An 18720-nucleotide genomic window follows, 5' to 3' on the forward strand; every position below is an offset into this window, starting at 1 on the left:
CGTAACTTATTTTGTAAATGACTTCAATAATTAACACTAGCGTATAACGTATAAGTCTATCCAATTATCACTAACGTAACGAAATCATAAAGACGTTATCAATTTTCTGACATTAAGCAACTGTTATAAGTTATAACACTAAAATCTGGAACTAGCATGAGGTTAAGTCAAGGTTTGTAAAAATCATAATTCACCAATTGCACATAAACAATATACGTTCATTGTTTTTATGAGCAAGGAAAATTATTGCTTGTTCCCTCACAGTGCTGGCTCACGTCTCGTTAGTCGTCCCCCGTCGACTGCCGCGCGCACACGGTCGGTAGCTGATAAATTCAATTTCGCGCCGCGTGTGTTCGAATTTTGAATTTGTGTTTTTTTTTTATTTTGTCTGTGTGCAGTGCAAGGATTTAATTGCATCGAGCAAAGAGGTTTGATTTTTTTTAATCTGCTTGTTTTTGATAGTGTTGTTAGAGCTGTAGATTAAAATTTAGATTTTGATTGTAAGATACCTGTCCTAAAGGATGGAATAGGATTATTACGTAAATTTCAATTCCTTGATTAAATTTATGTTACAATAAATTGCTTTATAGCAATATATTGGTATAATAGATACGGAAACAAAAAAGTTAATTAAAATTATTGCAGTACATTGGGAAATGCAATTAAATTCAATAGCATTTGCGACTATTGTTTTCATTTTGATCGTCGATATGAATATAAAAATGTTGACCTTATTTCTTTACAATTTAGCTGAATTTTGAAAATATTTATATATTATTAATTACCGAATGTTTGATTGTAAAATAATTTTTGATATATTGGTTTAAAAAAAAACAGAGTGTTATTTTTTGTTACTGTAATAATTATCACTGTAAATTATCATCAAATCAAAAGGTCCAAATATTTCGATTTATATATAAAAAAAATCATTTAAAAAAAAGCGTTTGTAATTATATATTTTTCGAACAAATAAAAGCTCTTTATGTCCTCTTCTAAACGAAGTACATAACTCTCGTAATTATTGACATTAACACTCACTTTTTATTGCAATATTAAATAAATACAAAAAATTGCGATATGGCATCATTTTAGAATTCAGGTCCTATTAAGTATATCTGACAAAAGAAAGGACAAATAGTATAAATATGATATAAGTATAAATTATACACACATTTATTTTATTAGATGATAATATGTGAATGTAATTCCAGATTTAGGCCTCCAAGAAAATTTAGTTTCGGTAACCTTTGTAATTTTAAGATATCGACCGATCAGCGACTCTTCCTTTACAGTAGCTTATTAATAGGTAAACTGTTGCCATTACTAAAAATATATTGGTTTGATAAAATAAAAAATGGAAAACAATGATTTTAATAGCATCTGCCAATACGCAATTTTGCATTGTGGATCATGGCATATAATCCTTAAAATATACGTTGATCTCTGTGACAGCTGCCAGCGAAACCAACAAAGTAACTTTTAAAAGGTTTTAATTTATTTAACATCCCCATTATTTTCATTATTTAATTACCAGTTACATCGCAATTGATAAACAACTAATTGTTTTTTTAACATATATTCACACGTAAACATACCTCGCTGTCATATACCAAATACATAAAAAAAAAAAATGTTTTTGTTTGATAATCGGGAAACAAGTAAATATTTCTGTACATAATTAATCTAATTTAGTTAATAGGTCTATAATGGTTTTTATACTGTTACATTAATCGATTTTGTACGAGCAATTCTTAGACTTTGTCTGACAGAGAGATTTACCTATTGTTATCATTTTAGGACTTCTTTAGTTATGATAATGCCTATTTATTGATTAGAAATCAAAAATTTATAAACGAACGTTTGTGAGGCTAGGATCCTCACAAAGGCTGAACGAATCTGGATAAAATTTGGCACATAAATGCAAAGCGGGTATTAGATAGTGATGAAGAATCGCCAAATGTTTTGCCAAGCGCAAAACTCAAGAACGGTTCAACTCAACCGCTTAATTTTTTTAACATTTTTGTAAAGGCACAAGGAAGGTTCTTATTGAGGGAAAAAACGTTCCACGCGTGAAGCCGGGGCATATCGCCAGTATTCAATATAAATACAGTGAGAATTGTATGCAAGACGGAACATAAAACAAACAAAATAACATGCCGTATCTTGATTGACCCGCTTACATTTATTAAACATTTAGTGAATAAACACTTGATAAATATTATAATAGAGAGGTGACATTGGCTGGCAATGTCTGTGGTATTCATTGTTCGATATTTAAAACGATTTATCAAAAAAGCGCTTATTCTAAAATTCAGCTGTTTGAATTGAAAACATTGTTTACAAAAAGGGAATTGGCAATATTCAGGGCTATTAATTTTCTTTATAATATATGACATGTAACCCGCAGCGCGTGGTACCCGGGTGCCCGGGTTAAAAGTAGCCTATGTGTTCAGACTATAGACAATTTCTGTGGAAGAATTAATACTGGTTCAAACTTTCGCGTTTATATAACGTATATTATGTTATTTAGAGGGGGGAGGGGAGTGAAATGAAAACTTTTACTATAGGCTTTTACTACAAACTTTTTTTTAGGTTGGTAGATATTTATATTTTAGAAGTTTTGTCCCAAACAAAATATTCTTAAGGGAAGCGAATTGTTTGATAATTAAGAAACAAAAAATGACAACTTCTGAGTTTTTCATCCCAAATCCTCGTTTGTAATAGATGTAAGAAAATCGCGACGAAAACTTGTTAACTACAAAAGATTTTACCGAAAGAAGCCGCTCGTAAGAGCTAGTGATAAATAAAAATGGACCAGTTTACAAACATATAAATAAAATAGTTATTGTTTTACGAATCAATAGGCTATTGTTAAGAAGAGAAATTGCCACAATGCTCTCTTAGTCAGCCATTTTATGTTCCACACATAAAATAGAATCTCTCATTGATTCGTTGTTATGTTTGTATGAAGGTTTGTTTGTTCTATACATTTATTGAACTATGTCAGTCACTGATAATTTCAAATAATTGATAATAGCCACAGCGTCTAAACATCTCAAATTTTGAAAAATTCACATTATCACTGGAGCGTAATAACAATTTGATGGCGACTTAATTGTTTCTGAATTTAAGTGATAATATTCTTGAATTTAATAGATATTGTTAATTAAACGTCAATTTATAAATTCATTTTACCTATAGATAATATAAAATATCTTATCTATAATGGTTTAATAAAGATCGTCTCGTAAAGGGATGAAACATGCCGAATTTACAGAAATCCGTAATTTTCGACGTTAAATCCATGTAAATTGGGTTTGAGCTTAACATTAGAGAACGTTAAGGGATTTAAGACATCTGAATCGAGAGGTATTTATAAAATTAAAGGTAAGTTAATCGTAAGCCTTCTTTGATTTATGACTTACGAAATACAGCTCGTGCGTTCGGTAAATTGAAAGTTTTTATTTACATAATGTAAACGTTACATAGTGTTTGTTTCTTTATAGAATTTATTTCTGGCTATTAAACTAAATAATTTATGATACGGACGCTTGGTTATATGCTTACCTCTAAGTCAAACAAATTGTTACAAAAATTATTTTTAAATTGTAAATTAAAGATCAATTTTATAACACATTGACAACTCTAGATTGTTTGGTTTATTTTGGTTGTTTATGATTTATGATTTACTTACTGACATTCATTCAAATCTTATTAGATTATTATTACTATCAATTTTTTATTCAACACGAAACTCGCATTTCACGTCATAGCACGTTTTTTTAATCCATTCCTTACTAGGTTTTCTACAGAAAAGCTGTTTACAAATTCGTCAAACATATATCTTCTTCTTGTCTTATATATAAAAATCAATAGCTGTTCGTTAGTCTCGCTAATGAAGAGACTGAAAACTCGAGAATTGCTGGGTCGATTTTGATAATTTTGGTTTTGATGCATTCATAAAGTCCAGAGAAGGTTTAAAAGGTAAAAAATACGGATAAATGTTTCAAAAAAAGGTCAATGGCGTTGCGAAGTTCGCCGGGTCAGCTAGTTACTATATATAAATATTGGTTATAACTGCAAGCACCGTAGATAAGAGAAGTCGAGGTGCAATATTGTATTGTAATGATGTAATTGTTGTAGAATTGCTAACAAAGGTGAACAACCTTGACCTTTGGGGATTGTGCTTTAACTCTAGCAGCTATTATTTCGAATTATTAAACGTTTCAAATTTAAAACAGGGTTTTAAGGTCAGTATGAGGGCATAATGGAGTTAAGATGAGCTTTTGAAAGCTACGGTCTAAGTCCGGGGGTTTCTTTGTACGAAATGGCGTCGTTAGTGAAGGAAAAATATTGGTGTGTGGTGAGCGGTGGATGCGTGGATTCAATGACAATATTGTGTGGTCTAACGGAAACTAAAACTCGGATATTCGGGATAAAAACTATCCCTTATCCTTTCTTGAATTGTAATGTGTATGGTATGGATGGATGTATGAATGTTTGTTACTTGTTAACGGGTGAAACCTTTTATCGTATCTGTTTAAAATTTTTCCAATGATAGATCATAGTCTGGCTACGCAAGTAACGCCACGGGTTATAGCCAGTTCTATCTCAAGGGGATGAAAGTTTGTTCCAGACGGTATATTTTTACCACACGGGTGAAGCTGCGGGCTACAACTAGTATTATAAAGTAATGCGCAGAGGGTCATATTCTCGCACCTATTTAAGTGACCCTCGTATCATTATCTAGTTGTTGAAATGTTTAATCCCGATGTTTGAAACGATACATTATGTTTATGTAAGTGGTAGAGTTATACCAGAAGTTACTGTATGGTTTTTATATGTAATAGCGGGCAACTGAGCTGGTGGTTTGCCTGATGGTAAGCTATCGTCACTGCCTATGAACATATGCAGGGGTAGGGTCGCTGCATGCTTTTAATGAGTAAAGGATAAGGAGTGGATTGATGACTATTATAAAGGAATGTACTCGGAAGGTTGAGGAAAAGGATATAAGGGTATGTTTGATATGTAGGTTAAAATACGTGTAGTGTCATTTAAATTGGTTTAATTCTAACAATTTGATAACGGTTTAGTTTTTTTATTAAATACAAATATATAAAAATTATTACAATGAAAGAATGTAGAAAATAATAATAAAAAAATGATTCGTTTTATCTATTTAACGAAATCATCAAATTATCGTATTATTTAACGAAACTAAAAACAGTTCTCAATTCTTTGCTCATTAACAAGTTCCTTTTTGATATCATTTTTTTTATCAACATACACCCAACCGGTCCTAATTAATTGCGCTTACCGCATCAAACACCATAATGATTCCGGTTACAATTGTAAATTATACATCGATCTATATTTTTAGTACATATAAATCACTGCTGCTCCATAGTTTTTATAGCCCTGGCCTTGATGGTACGAGCAAAAAGTGTTCGCGCTGAGCTGACTTGGCTTGACATTGAAATAGCTTACACTGAATAGCAGTCATAGACCATAATTATGTATTATTGTATTATTACGTATTTAATTATTTATATATTATAGTGGAATAATCCAGAATTCTTCATAAGCTATTAAATAATTTAGTAATATTACTAGACAGGCTACGCATTTTTTTCTGCGGTATTTTGATAAGAGTACAAACAGAGAAACGTCAATATATTTCTTAGGATGTTATAACAACCGACTGGTCTAATAGCCAGGGTATACAGGTTATAACCAGCACCCGTGACCCCTTTATTAGACGGTCTATGGAACACAGCGCACTTTAGTTCGAAGTCCACTATTGCAGTAGGAGTCCGACAAAGCCCAGGACCCGCACCCTTGGGCCTTATGCATGTGTAAAAGCATTTTTCTCTTAAAAAGGATGTATAGGTAACAACCACTTCATTAATCGTGTAATAAGTTTAATTTGAATGAATGATATTTATTGTATTAAAAATAACAAATTATAATAACAAACAGCACAAAATATAATAATTCCTTTGCCAATTTATTGTGACCTTCATAGGTAATTTAATAAAACGAACGCTTGCAACACTGCCCTATATATTAACATACTTATATACAAATGGAGGAAATGTGCGTCGATGTTACGTATCCAAGGAAGTCGTCACACTTTCACGAGTCCAATTGTTTTTTTAATGAAACAATAGACATTTTTGTGTTGGTATTTATCCTTGTTTGTTTTTTCGTTAGATGCTGCTGTGATATAAAAATAGGTAAATATAAAACCATTTACATATGGGGGTTATGTTTTAAATATAAATAGTTATTAGTCCGTAGCATTAAAAAGGCTTTACAACTTAAAACTTAACTAAACAATTTAAACTTATTGTAATAGATGTTAAACAATATTGTAAATATTTATATAAACCGGATTATTTTTTTTCGTTAGCAGCCATTTTATTATACAAGTGAATATTGAATGATTCTACACAGTCATTTTTTATTAAGGAAATTCATTTAAATTTAAAACCATCAAGTCAATATACTTAAAAATTTGCGCTGCAATATTTAAACCATAAAACAAACGTTGCTAAGAATTAATATTCTCAAAATGGGTATTTCTTAGATGCTCTTTCATTCCGTAAAACGGAACGTTCACAATGCAAGACGTGCAAAGGAGCAGCCTCATTAACCTGAATTCGCGCCATTTTTAACACGCCGCCGTAACTGAAACTTATGCTTTGTGCATGACGAAAATATGAGTACTAGATTGGTTATACTAATATTTAGTTTTAAAACTTTGAAATTTTAAAGAGTAATAAAATTTTGATTATGGCCGGGATTCGATTTCGCGTTACCCACCGAACCGTGGCAGCGCCTGACCTCTCGGCCACCCGTGATCACGAATCAGCAATCGAATTTCTTCTATTCCTTCGATTTTATGTGTCTTAGGATACCCCATTATTGATACTGTCACTTACCGTCAGGTGTTTGGTTCCACCAACTCATTTGTCCGATTTAACATAAAAAATACAAAATATTATTTGCTATTCCTACTCTACCTGAGTTGAAACAAATATAGGCTGATGATGATGAAACAAATATTTAAATTTTTTGGATATAACTAATGCAATAAATATTATGAATGTAACGGTTAATGATCCCATCAATATGTAAAATAAAAACTGAAATAGAACTAATAAAGACTCTGTATTGTGGCCAATTGCGAGTCTATATTACGAGGTACTTTAATAGTCTGTATTGCATTGATCTACTGATATCAATTGTCAATTCATACACAAACTTTCAATCACACGATGAGAGTAAAAAGTAGTCTTGTTCTGGAAAGAACTACTGCATTGTGTTAAAGTATTGCAAATTTGTTAGAAATTAAGTTCAACATATGAATTGTGCACGACACATGTGAATTGATCCTACTAATATTATAAATGCGAAAGTTTGTAAGGATATGTGTGTGTTTGTTACTCTTTCACGCAAAAACTACTGACCCGATTGTAATGAAATTTGGTACGTAGACAGCTAGACAACAGGAATAACATATAGGCAACTTTTTATCCCGATATTCCTATGGGATACGGACTTTGGCGGGTGAAACCGCGGGGCGCAGCTAGTTATTAATATATCTTTAAGGTTGGAGTTGTTTAAATTTCGGTGTCGTACACAATGTTTTGCAGATTTTTAATCAAAAATTCTTTATAGACTTAATTAAGTTAGTTTCTACATTTCACTGAGAAATCAGAAGCAGACTCGATTAAAACATTCAATCGTTCATTCAACTGTTACCCATCAATACAGTCACCCCGCCTTACGATACTTAACTTACAGGCTGTTATATTATATCTACAGACCGTATATTATATTTCATCATTAACATGGATTTAAATCGTTTAAGGAATTGTTTAGAGTCACATTTTTTTATCCTATGACATTTAGTTTTAACATACTATTTAAATAGTACCTATATCATGAAGCTAATGATATGCTGTATAACGCATTGGTTCATGTAGTTTAAGGATGTACACATATAAAATGTATGTAAATGTAGCCCTTAAAAACCCCACTTCCTAGTCTACTATTGATAATTTATGTATATTCTATTTCTTATCAACATAAGTACAATGTATCGTGTATCTGACACACAAAATGTAATTAAAGAACTCAATTTATTTGTAATTAACGAATAAACAACAATTATATAACAATTTAAATAACCACAAATAGGCGTTTAATTGGTTTTATATTTAAGCATTGATTTACAGGTGAATGTAGTGTTACATTTCGCAACTTATTTGATGGTAATTTATATAAAATTAATGAATTTTATTTAAAATAAATCGTTAATAATGTTACAATTTCTAATGTTTGTTCGTTAATCGATTTTATGATAGAACTTTTGGGTCTGGGGTTGGGAGGCTAGAGTGTGACGTAGGCTTCTTTAACCAACATCTAAGAACTAAAAGGAGGAGGTTTTATGTTCGTCTGTCTGTATTTTTTTGTGTGTATGTTAAACCAATCCAATGTATGTTAGTCTAATGGTAGTAGATAATAGATTGGTATCTGTTTAATATCTGCTTGGCTTGGTATAAGTCAATTTTTATAATTATTATATTTTTACAATTTTTATAAATTTATATAATTCAAAATTATTATTATTATTGGTATAAGTCGGTTCAAATAAATGTGTGGGTAGTGTTTATAGTAATTATATTAATTTATTTTATTGGTTTTGAAGTTGGTTCATATTTTGTTTAAAAATAATCATTATGCTCGTAATCATATTAAACTTTAAATGCTTATTAACTTTTTTATGCCATAGATTGCGTGCTTACCGTAGAGTCCATAATAATGTCGCTACCGAACGGACTTTAAGCCAATTAGGCTGTTATTTATTTGGCGCAAAATCGCTTGAACTTACATCTAGATACGTAAATAATCAAAGAATATACGTTCTTAGCGGTCCGCCCCGGCTGCGCCCGTGGTATATATAGCCTATACCCTTCATTTCAGTGTTAGATAGCCCTTATATTGATAAGGGCTATCTAACATTGAAATAATTTTTCAAATCAGACCAGCAGTTCCTGAGATTAAGCAAGCGTTCAAGCAAATAAACAAACGCTTCAGCTATATAATATTAGTATATAATCTTGTGTACAATTGGGTATGAACATAGAATTCCCTGAGCCATATTTGCTATATTTATTGCAGAAAATGCAGCAGGTACCAAATGGTTTTCCGTTAAAACGTTCGTGTAGAAGCCTTCTCGAGATATTATGTAAGTGCGGCGAGTTTTGCTCACTGCAATGCAATATTTACAAACAAACAGAGGCATTGTTAGTCAAAGATCACTCGTATTGCAACGCGCTAAGGTACAAAATTTCAAAACAGTGGTCTGGCTTGACCGTGTACACAGAACGGGTCATGGCCAGAGTGACGTCACTAGGGCGTTTTTTGTTTGATCACAAAAGTATAAGAAACGATAGACCTCATTATGTTTTTGTACACGATACTTGCTCGGCGGTTTTCAAGTGTTTTTATTGTGTTCTGGAAAACCCAATGTTTGAATTATTTTAATATCATATCCAGTATTTTGAATTTTTCTTAAAAAAGTTTTGGCAACGTATACGATGTTTCGATATAACATTAATATTTATACTGTGATATAGTAGAATAAAGTTATGTATCCGAAAAAGGTTCTAAAGAGTCCTCAACTATCTACAAAGTTATCAGTTTTGCTGTCGAGTGCTCTCAGCAAATACTGAAACGCGATTCCTTAAATTTAGCACATTGAAGTGCTCTTTGACAATGTTGAGATCTCTTTCTTGTGGATATCGTTCAAATGGTCGAATATTACTTGAGTATAGGTGTTTAGAAGATGGAACTATTCGGGTTAAAATATGTTTTAATTGTTTTTTGATTGGATGAATATAACTAATGTTTTTATTAATTATTTATCGATTCGATTTTTATTCAATGAATTATACTTACTATTAACAAATAAAAACTACGCGACGAGTGCCAGAAACGTCTTTAAGGCGTTTCACACTTAAACAGAAACCAATGTGGACCCAAATAAAACCTCAGTTAGTTAATTCTAGTTTTTAACGTGATAGTTAGAACTATAATTTTAATAAAGGCATTTAGATACAGCCAGTTCTAACAAATAGATTTTAACTATAACATTTACATGTTTCAGTTCAGCAAAAAAATGGGTGTACCTTTTTGGACAATATTTAGCATAGTGATAGATGATTATAAAAATGAACAAGTAGATTCTGTTTGTTAAAGCAGTTTGTCAAGGCGGAAATGAATTCGTTACCTTAGACCTTTCGACTAAGTGAACTAATATTGATAATTCTTTGTTATTTGAAAGCTGGTATCTCCATGTGGTCCCATTAAAATATGGTCAAGTTCGTGCAATGCAGGCAGGTTAGTTTTTGTCAAAAATATTTATTAGTCTCATAGAATGAATGAGATAAATATTTATTATTAATAGGTATATAAAGCAATAGCTGCGTCCCGCGGTTTCACCCGCGTAAGTCTGTATCCCGCAGGAATATCGGGATAAAAATTTGCCCATATGTTATTCAAGTTGTCCAGCTGTCTACATACCAAATTTAATTGCAATCGGTTCAGTAGTTTTTGCGTGAAAGAGCAACAAACGCACACACATCCTTATAATCATTCGCATTTATACTATTAGTAGGATAGTAGGATTCGCTTAATTAACAACCTTATTCCTCCACATTACAGTTTCACATTACACAATTAATAATCTATGTAAAGGTTAATTTCAATCACAACGTTATTATTATTAATTGTATGACACTGCCAACATTAATTTCTAATTAGTTTACGTATTGGTCTGCTGTTTAGTGTTCATAGCAGAGTTTCATAACAGAAACCTATTGTTAAGACTCGTAATGTCTTCTCTAGCTAGTGCCTTTCTCCAAATAGATGGATCTCCACTCTGTTTCTCACACACATTTTTCTTTATTGCCATAGCGGGTTGCCGAGCTGGTGGTTCGCCTGATGGTAAGCGATCACCATCGCCCATGAACATTCGCAGAAGTAATGCCTCTGTGGATGTGCTAACCGCTTTTATGGGATAAGGGATAAGCAAAGGATTGGCAACTGGAAAGAAGGAATGGCCTGGGAAAGGGTATTTAAGACGAATCTTTGTTTTTGTCCTGGGATGATTTGGCCGAAGACTGGGATGGGATGTAGTTTTGAAAGTTTATTTACGTGTCTTTGTGTTTAGGGATAAATTTGTTTCAAACTCGTTATTCATAAGAAATTTATTTGATCACGGCAACCGTAGCAACGCTACGGTTAGGCAAGATGCGCAGGTTCGAATCCTGCCTCGTGATCAAATTTTTTCTATTCTTTCAAAATTTCTCATTTATAAAGCATCTCAATGCTATAAAACTAAAAATTAAAAAGAAATTTATTTTTGAAAATTTACTTTCAGCACGTTGACGTAATTGTAAAAATATTTATTCAATAAATGAGACCAGGATCCATTCTGGAAAAATAACAGCTTGGACTAAAGGCTTATTGGGGGACAACATCAATCAGCTGTGAGAGTGCTTAAATATATTTTTGAGCCTTATTCAAACAAAAGATCGTGACATCGTTCTATTGTTTACTTAATTATGACCTGTTTTAAAATTCACCTTATAGTGCAAAATAAAGTTTACGCCGTGAAATCTCTGAAGGAATTGGTAAACCATTTTTTTTTCCTCTAGTTTTCTTTTGCTAACAAAAAAATTTTGTAAGGATTATTCACATCGCATACATTTAGTATGACCTACATGTAAATAAGTAGAAAAAATATTAATTGATATTATACAAAAAATTATATTATTCGTCAAACATTGGTTTCGTTTCATTATTTTTATTACGCCCTAATAATTATTGTTTATCCATGAAAAACGTTGTTTGTATAAGAAATGGCGACCTTGTTACAGTGATGGCGAATTATTTATCAAGCTGTGGCATGTTTACGTAAAGCTTAAGTGTTTCTACCAAATTACTAGCTCTCGAGAGAACGTGAGTCGACAGTTTTGTTTTGCTTAAAATAGATAACCAGTTAAATAAGACCTCTCTGGTGATTATGATTCATAATATATATTAAATGTCATCATAAATTGTAAACACCGTAATGATAGATACTTGCGAGGTTGTTATCTGTCGATAAAGTGCGTACAGCTTTAAATTAAATGCATTATTTTGGATAGGGTGAGAAAACGGAAACGGGCCTCCGGACAGTTACTAACAATCGTAGACGACATATGTAAATACATACATATTTGTCATAATCATTAGCATCGTTGTGTAGCGCGATTTTCGTGGCCTGAGGCTGGCTGGAAATACGACACCCCTTCATAGTGCTCCGTTTCCTAATAATTGCTGTCCGTCTGTCTGTCCGTCCGTCTGTAACCAGGCTGTACCTCAAAATTTATACGCCTATTTGGGATTTTGAGCAGTCTTATTTTTTTTGAATTAATGAAGTGGCGCTTTCTGCCGTCCGTTTCGTATGCTGCCCAGAGACAGATGAGAACAGAGACCAGAGAGTTTTTCAATTAGGTATTAAATACCATTGGACCATAAGCAACAAAGATTCGGCCTTATTATGTAACCCTTATCTGTATATTTATCATTATTCAAACCTATTGCCAATAAATATAATCCCTCATTTCCCTCAACGCAATACTTAACAATTAAAACGATATTTAATAAACGCAATACATTTCGATTAAAACATTACAATGCAGTTACAGTAAGCGTTCGATATCCGGTGAGGTCTTACGAAAAGATTTATTATTCCCTACAGAGTTGGTGGGTTGTACTGGGTCAGTGAAATGGTGCGGTTTGCGTAGAAAACGCGTTCACGCTCGAGTTGATTGTTTGTGAAACATAGGTCGAATCAATTAAGCAACTGGCGCGATAAATTCGTAACGTTTGAATTCGGTTTGGAGCTTTATCGCAATCTGGAGCTTGGGTGTATGTCAGGAATTAAGTTTCAATCCTTTGTTTCCTTGCCTCTTATAAGTACACATTTGCGGAGACCCCACTTCTGCATGTACATGGGTAGCTTACCATCAACCGAACCACCCCACGGTTCCACAGCTCGGTTGCAACTCTTTTATAAAAGTAAATAAATAAAGGCCAGAAATTTCGGTTCTCCGACTGAGATGTCACTGGTTGAATACTTACCCGACTAGCGGTTGAAATTACAAAGTAAATTTTATTTGACGTGAAGAAATCCTTGTGGACAGTTCTGCGCATGTTTGTTTGTTTGCCTATCGGTTTCTATTTAGATTTGCATAAAGAGGAGGAGGAGAGGGAGGAAAAATGATTAGCCACGAAACCTTTTTGTAAATATTTAACTTGATCCCATCTGTGTTTCCATCCTATTCTTTAAAGAACCACACATTTCTATAAAATTAATGTTTATTTTGAAACCAGAAACTTCGAGATTGTTCTAGAAACTTGGTGTTTGTGGCTTGAACTGCTTGAATCGTCTTCTGACGTCACACTTCAATTATTGAGACTGCAATAAAGATCCTTCGTATTTTAATAACGCTCACTTCATGTAATTACTTTTCAAGACTTCGAGATAGGGTTTAAATAGACTAGACCTAACCTTCACAATTATAAATAAAATGGATGGTATCATACTGAAATATCGTTATAAGAAATATCAATATTTTTAAAAATAAGCTCATTATAATTTCAATTACTATAATGAGCTTATTTTTAAATCAAATAACAAAAAAGGATATACAAATAAACGGTCTTTTTTAACATATTTTTTCCTTTTAAAAAAATTGAAATGTCAGAGACTTAAGAGATTTCTTTCTCAGGCATCACTTCCTTCGCTGTGGCGTGAAAGCAAAATGAACACATTCTGATTTGTTCGGATCAAATGGATATTTACGTATATTATTTATTATTTGTTTTCTAACTTGTTATATCTATCCTGCATTTTATAATGTACCACCATGTCAGAAATATGTCATATTATTTAACAATTTATTTGTGGGATTATTATTTGCCGTCTATTTTCGTCACCCTGTCTGCCATGCATTGTAACTATATAATATTTAAGTGAAAGTACTAGTAATATTATGTTATCTGTGGTGAAAGTCATAAATATTTTGCTTCCAGTGCTGTTCGGGAATATATTGTGGAAATGTGTAATATTCTTCACTGAAACGGATTAATCCATATGATTATAGATATTTTAATCAATTGTAATATTCGATCGGAGCTCTGGGACCCGATTTGCTAATAATGCGTTTCTATATTAGTATTAATTTTAATTTAAAGTATTTTAACTATAGATTATATTTGTTTTTATGAAGTAAGTAATGTTTATTAATTAAATAAGCATTTTATAACAATAATCAAATACCAAATATTAGAAATTTATTGTTCAACTCAAAATGCTAAACGAAAAGCCATTTGTCAAACGCAGACATAATTAAGCTAGACTAGCTCTTATTTCATTATGTACAAGGGGCTTATTCCTTAAAAATCCGTCACGATCAAATTAATGAAATGATATTTAATAATGCCATCAATACAGCGTAATAACGGCGACGTGAAATTTGTTAGTACAGAAGGGTCGTAAATCAAGCCTTAGATTCAAAGGGACTCAAATTCCTCGGGAGGACAAATGAAAATTAATAGCTCGGTTTTTCCTTTTGTATTGCGTGGTGTATGTTATAAGCTCTAAATAGCTCTAGATAGACTTTATGTTTTATTTCGTTTATTTCTCTATTACACCAAAATCACTGGACCTATTTCGCCATTACTTTGCCTATTATGGTAATTCATGATTTGCATGTTCCAGCTCCCATTGATAACCTAAGTTGTATAAGGTAATTTTATATATCCAACAATATATCTATTAATGTAATGCCAATTAATTTGCATAGTAAAAAATGCATGCTGTTTTTGTTATTGCGTCCGGCATCGAACCCCCGACTTTCTGTTGAAGTTCACCACCATTGAGCCTCTGCTTCATACTGCGTGCTTTCATATAATGCTGTATTATAAAGAAAACACAAATAGCTTATTTCTTGTACGGAAACCGAATGACTACCACTTGTATCCAAATGAAAAATGGCCAATTCTTTTCGGGACTGTTTTGAAGCGAATTCATTAAGGTTTCTTGTACAGGATTGATCCCTTATTGTCATTTACCTGATTCATTGGTACAAATGGGACTCGTGTTTCAATTTTGCCGTAAATTATGGATTCGGAAAGGAAAATTGAACACGACGTATGAGTTTAAATATTTTCTTACTAGCTGCGCCCCGCGGTTTCACCCGCGTAAGTCCGTATCCCGTAGGAATATCGGGATAAAAAGTTGCCTATATGTTATTCTAGTTGTCCAGCTATCTACGTACCAAATTTCATTGCAATCGGTTCATTAGTTTTTGCGTGAAAGAGGAACAAACATCCATACATCCATACAAACTTTCGCATTTATAATATTAGTAGGATGTATCACTATCTGTTCGCTTAATTCCACCCGTGGTACATATAGCGTATATCACTCAGTTTGCAGCAGATATCTAATGGTGGAGGAATTTTTGAAATCGCTTCAGCCGTTCACGCGTGATGGCGTGACCAATGGAAATAGGGATTCATTTTTATATAGATTTTAGGCGAGTATTGTACATTTTAAAGTTAAAGACTTTTTAACCATCAAGACATGACCCGTGACCACTCTCGTTGTAAAGTGTTCGAAACGTCGGGTCAAATGATATAGTCAAATATTTATTTATTCAATTAGACTTCTTATAGAAGCACTTTTGAATCATAAAATTCACTTAAAAGATTATAACTTCTATATATGTTACTTTTTTAATGGATCTTAATCGTGAAATTATAGTAATATTAATTTAATTATCAGTCTCTAATTATAGAAATCAGTAAAATATTAAATTATTTATGTAAATATATGGATACATAATTTAATTCTTACGTAACCATTGTTTATATAGCTAAAATTATTCTGTCAGATACTATATTCGATAGGTATAGGTAAAATAAGAAGAAGAGATCAGATATGTAAACGAATATCGCAGAATTGATATACATTGCGAAATTGATAACCCCGATACTAAAAATCGGCAAAGCAAAAAGTTATTTTTATTTTATTGTAGTGAGCCGTGAAGGGTTAAGCCCATTTGACTCACGTTACCTCTCAGAGTGACCGACATAACCGATCAACCCTTTATAATCTTGTAACAGGGATTTATTTCGCGACACGGGTCTTTTGAATCAATGTACACCCGGATTTATGAAGTGTACTCAATTTTTTATAGGCTTGGTTTTTTGTTGTCTTTATTTATTTGGTTAGTGCCCAAACTTTCAATAATATTCAAGCCTAAGACGGGGATTAGTATTGAATCTTTGTGCCACGAAGGAATAATCGTAAGGTATTGGTTCTCATCCATAAAATGGACTGCGTATAGGAAATTAAGCACCTCCAGTTATTCGAATTTCGTCTTGGTTTTCTATATACGATATTATCACTGGCAGCTCTTTAATATCTGGAGAGCTAAAACAATCTTCTGTACAATCTTAATAGTACACATTTATATCGGAATAATTGTAAATGCGAATAAATGTAAAACGTATAAAAACACAATGGTTGCTTATTAAAAAAACTGTGTCACACAATAGTTTCAAAACCATGCAAAAAAGAGCTCCAATTTATTATATGGCAAGTTTAGAGTATTTAGTATCAGATTAAAAATATAGCATATATAATGTACCAGTAACAATTGAGTAATCTCATCGTGGGATAGACAACTACGACTAAACGCGTGTGAGTATTAAGCACTATATATTTGTTACGAGTTACCTGCAGACAGGAAATCCTAATTAGCAAATCGTGTTGCCAATAGATTGCATGTTCACGCTACTGAACCGAACTGCGATAAATCTAGTATTCATGTCCATTGTCTGATAATAGAGCATTAATATAAGTATTTTTTCGGTTATATCACACATATATTATAGCAACATAGTTTGATGCTGGCTGATTATTACATCAATAAAAAAAAAATATTTCGAAAAAGGAACGCGTAATTCTCTTTTGTTGCAGCTTAAATTTGTTAAATTATGTAAGTATCCAAAATTGTATTTGAATAAGGAACAGTTCTATATTTTAAATGAATTGCTCAAGTATATTAAAACACTGAACTGGCTGGTTAGACAATGGCGCAGTGAAAAAAAAAACAGTTTATTTCATTTTGACTTAGAAGGAAATGAATAGTCGAGTGTAACACTCGTCCGCTAAATTATTTTCTTCGGTCTCCGTTTATTGAATCCCTCGCCGCGCTCAGGACTCTAATCTACGTTGTATATAATAGAATATACACGTACGTAGTAATCGCCAGTTGTCTTTAAATTGTCTTTAGTGGTTTTATTCCAACATCGAACCATTCTATATTTAAATGCATAGTCGCATTAAGATGTTATCTGTTCCAATCGTACAAAGTATGAGTGAGTCTGTTTATAGATAATGTTTTTCTTTTTATAATACTAGTAAAGTATTATGTTATCTGTAATAATATAAAAAAGTAAATAACTGTTCTTCATTATAATTTAAATATTTGTTATGGATGGATGGATGTTTGTAACTCTTTCACGTAAAAACTGCAAACCGGATTGTAATGAAACCTCAGAATAATATAGCTTATACATCAAAATAAGACATGAAGTATATAAATACTTGCTATTGCGTGGTTTCGTCTTCGGGTGAAACCGCGCGGCGCAGCTAAAAAATATATAAACGATAGAAGAATATAAGAACAATTCAAAGAAATAGTCACTTTGATCTCTTTGTGAGGATGTGCATTTAGTGCTCATAAGTTTAAAACATATTTATCAAAATGAATCGTGACAAGGCTTGCTCGGCGTCTAATCACAAGAGAACTATTATATGCTGACGTCAGACCTGCACAATTTAAAACAATGACATAATTTTGTACGACGATAATTACCTAGAGTCTTGCTGAATCCATCTTTATAATTGATTCTTGAATAAGTAGGCTTCGATATTTAAGTGCTGTGGCTAATCCTACTAATATTATAAATGCAAAAGTTTGTAAGGATGTGTGTGTGTTTGTTGCTCTTTCACGCAAAAACTACTGAACCGATTGCAATGAAATTTGGTACGTAGACAGCTGGACAACTGGAATAACATATAGGGAACTTTTTATCTCGATATTCCTACGGGATATGGACTTACGCGGGTGAAACCGCGGGACGCAGTTAGTAGAGAATATAATATTAATGAATTATTACAATAACTAGACCAGTAATGATATACGCGCTATGGTTGTAAAATATGAAATTGCATTGTGTATGTTATTAATTAATTAATGTTATCATACTGTTAATTAATTAGGTCTATGATTAGTTGCCTCTATGATATTAACATTATTTGACCAACATTGTGTTTCGGATATATTTGTGAAAATAATGTGTTTATTAAAAAAAAACGCTTTGTAACATATTTTGCTTTAAATCTATTTCAAAATTTTGAAATACAAAGTAATCTTATTTATATAGAAAGTTTGCCTAAAACGCTAAACTGATTTGGATTCCGTTTTGCAGGCATACAAATTTCTAGATACATACCTAGTCTTGCCATAAATATTGTAATAAAGAAAAAAGAAAATTGTTAACTGCAAATAACATTTATTACTT

General features: G+C 32.2%; 1 protein-coding gene across 5 annotated transcripts in view; it reads left to right on the top strand.

Moving 5' to 3' along the window:
* Positions 1–268: 268 nt before the first annotated feature.
* The window catches only part of LOC119839929 (Ig-like and fibronectin type-III domain-containing protein 2), a 122011-nt gene continuing 103559 nt past the window's right edge, over positions 269–18720 (top strand). For 3 of the 5 annotated variants that reach the window (XM_038366378.1, XM_038366382.1, XM_038366380.1), the window contains exon 1: positions 270–428. The gene's annotated coding sequence lies outside the window, so the exon portion shown is untranslated. Of the gene's footprint in view, positions 429–18720 lie in introns of all 5 variants that reach the window. The other 2 variants (XM_038366381.1, XM_038366383.1) reach the window with 1 other exon arrangement.

Source organism: Zerene cesonia, chromosome 5 (assembly GCF_012273895.1).
Source record: "Zerene cesonia ecotype Mississippi chromosome 5, Zerene_cesonia_1.1, whole genome shotgun sequence".
Classification (NCBI taxonomy): Eukaryota; Metazoa; Arthropoda; class Insecta; order Lepidoptera; family Pieridae; genus Zerene; species Zerene cesonia.